The sequence below is a fragment of the Nelusetta ayraudi genome, unplaced genomic scaffold, assembly GCF_046127955.1.
Source record: "Nelusetta ayraudi isolate G7.1 ecotype Tasmania unplaced genomic scaffold, CSIRO-AGI_Nayr_v1 ptg000059l, whole genome shotgun sequence".
Taxonomy (NCBI): Eukaryota; Metazoa; Chordata; class Actinopteri; order Tetraodontiformes; family Monacanthidae; genus Nelusetta; species Nelusetta ayraudi.
In genome coordinates this window covers 4,707,501-4,710,965 of record NW_027466109.1, presented here as the reverse complement: position 1 = coordinate 4,710,965, position 3,465 = coordinate 4,707,501, and positions in this window count along the sequence as shown.

Here is a 3,465-nt window from a genome sequence, read left to right as displayed (position 1 = left end):
GAGGAGGAGGAGGCGGCGGCAGCGCCAGAGGAAAATTAGAATATGATTAATACCGCAACATTACACCCGACCGCAACAGGTAATAACGGGCCATCCGCTCCCAGCGTGCACGCACTCACACACGCACGCACGCGAGCACGCACATAATTGACTCATTTATCATTGCCAGCCAGTTGAGGAGAAGAGGGACGAGGGAGGAGGGGGGAGAGGAGCAACAAGAGCAGGAGAGGGAGTGAGGATTTACTGCGCGCGCACACACAGGCACACACGCGCACGAGCACACACACCACTTTTGTTGTTCGCCCTGCTTCTCTACAAACTACAAAACCCAGTTTTCAGTATTGCAAAAAAAACAAAACAAAAAACAGGTAATTTCCCCGGCATTTGAAATGTCTCCCTCACGTGGAAATGGCCACAGATGTAGAAAAAGGCGTCATTTTTTTAGCAACGAAATTCTTTGGCTTTTCGTCAGGTGGAGTTTAATCAGCCGCAATGTGACAAACACTGAAGGGAAAATTTGTGTGGTGACATTGCGTTTGCAAAATACAAAGCCCAGTGGGAAGCGATCGTCAGTTCTGCACCGTTGTGCGTTCAAAAATTGAACAATTTTGTTGCCTGACTCACGTTGCTCGTGTTTGATTGCAGCAAACGCACACACAATACTTTGGAAATGTCCTCAGAATCTGCAAGAGAGGACAGGGCTCCACGGCTCTCAATAATCAGAGCAATATGAAGGAAAACAAGGTTCACATTGTTTGTTGGGCTGCGTCAGTTCCTATTTTGCCTCGTCACATCTGAGATTTAAGTTTGTTCCCGGAAAAAATTGAGCCCAAGTGAAAACACTTCATTCCAGGAAATCTTGCCGACTAGGAGAGCAGCTGCAAAACTACAGCGATTGTTATTTATTATATATTATCCAAATCTTTTTTGTGTGTGGCAATTTCCAGGCATTGTGGTGAAAATGTGGCCTTTGTGGTGAAAAAGTAGCTCAACACTAAATCTCAATGTGACGGCGGAGGCAGACACACACACACACAAACACACACAAGCACGCACACAATGCAGACAGACACGCACTGCTGGTGCAGGGAGGGACTGTCTTGGTTTACATGTGCAGACCCCAAGGTCACACTTAGAAAGAAATGGTCATTCCCCACAAAATGAACTTGAGGAATGTAATTACCGCATGCCCGTGAGTCACGTGCTCGCTCGCGCGCGCGCGTGTGTGTGTGTGTATTTGTGTGTGTGTGTGCGTGCGCGTCTCATTTGTGTGGCTGCAGGACATGAAAGAATTGGAGGAAGGAGAAAAGAAAATGAAGGAGGGACGACGGGAGGAGTGTGGCTCTGAGCAGGAAGTGGGTATTTCATGCTGAAATGATTGCCTGTAATAATTAGTGTTTGGCTCCACGCCATTTGCTGGAGGGAAGGGGGCGGGGGTAGCGGTAGAGGGGAGGGCGTGGAACAAGATGGGGGGAGGAGATGAGAGGAGCGGAGGGAGGGCGGAGGGAAATAGCTAGATACGACTTATTGTGCGTTTGTGTGTGTGTGCAAGCGTGTGTGTGTGTGTGTGTGAGTGCGTGCGCGGGCACGGTGGACTCGGTTCCTCCAATCTTCCACCGTCGGTGACAGGAGATAAGATGATCAGCCCAACGCGCTACAAATCTGCAGCCTGCCAGCCTTCAGACAGCTCTGTCAGTGCTGCGCTGACACACACACGCACACACGCACGCATGCACGCACACCACGTGACGCATGGAAGCATTTAGCATTTTGTGTGTGTGTCGGTGCGCACACACACACACACACACACACACACACGCACCCTCTTTAACGAGAGCCTACAGAGAGAGAGGGAGTGCCGAGTCTAATTAAGACGCTGCACTCTGCAGAAACGTGCCGACTGCCTTTTTAGGGGCTCCGTCGTCCGCAAGAGGCTGCAGGGTGTTTGTGTCGAGATGATACACTATTTGTCTCTCCTTCCCCGATACCTTCAATGCTCCTGCATTGATTGTTTTACTAAAAAAAAAAAAAAAAAAAAAAAAGGGACAAAGACAATCTTTTTCCTCTCTTTTTTTTGTTACGTCTGCGCCGACGCTCCTGCCTGCCTGATCGTCCCGGCTGTTTGGTAATATTCACCGCTTAATGCTGGACGGTTAAAGACGACACAGCTGGTAGGACAGTCGTTCTGTGTGGACAGTGGAATCGCTCATGCCAATAATAATCCAATTCAAACAAAGTAGTAGAGTTTCAGTCACTAAACGGAGGGAAATACCGTTGAAATATCATCAACGGTATTGGTCTTTTCCCTGAGACGTTTTTATCTTTATCATTATTCATTACAAGGTGTAAATTATTCTGTCTTGACCTGAGGATGCTGCCAGATTCACTCGATTAACGGCAAAACAGAACAAGCCCAAAGTTGCAGTCATCGACTGGGTTAAAATAATGCTCATCATCATCATAAGCCTTGGCCAGCCCAACGTTGCCGTTTTCTAATTCTCCTTCCGAAGAAACTACTGACTACTGACTTTTTTTTTTGACGAGAGAAAACATTAGGAAGATCGATGGGTGCGAGAAAAATACAGTCTTTTTTTTTTGTAGCTCTTGGACTTGGTGCTTTTAGAGAAGCAGCTGGAAAACGAGCACTCAGCTTAGCGGGTCGATGCAACCCAGACAGGCTGCATCCAGTTCAGCCACGTCAATCACACGGCGTCCTGACGACCAGCTGTTTTTTTTTTATCATTTTACTTTCGCTTTTTCTTCCCTCGCGATTAAACGTGCTGTGACACACAAGATGGAAGGAGCGAAGCCAGGGCCGCTGGGTGGATTAAGTGAAAGCGTCAATTAAAAGCAGCCAGATTCACCTGCTTTTTCATCAAAACGTCTGGATAAAATTCTATAAGCTGGTGTAAAGTTCTCAGACACCAATATTTATTGTTTTGATATTAAAGGACTGACGAAAGCAGAAAACAGTTTTCAGAAATTGATTTCATCCATCCCGAAAATACTGCAAATAATGCTCATACTCTGCCTGTAATTCTTTCATGAACTGCTTCCTTTTTTTTCTAGAATTACATCATTATTGTTTCTGACAATTCAATCAAACACATAACAGCACAACGACTCTGACGCCCCACTAAAACAGAGCAGTTGGACCAGCAGGCGATAGACAGAAGTCTGCTTCCTCCGTCACTTCTTCTGAAGCTTACGGTCATCTTGGCAAAGCGGCACGCTTTGGCCAGTGAGACAAGTGCTGCACAGAAACAGACCTACCAGCTTGTAATGAGTGCACACACACACACACACACACACACACACACACACACACACACACACACACACACACACACACACACACACACACACACACACACACGCGCGCGCAGACAGATGGGAGCCGTGTAGCCACTGCAGCAGCAGTGCCGTGCCTTTATGATGTCAGGTGCATTTAGCCTGGCAGCCTGC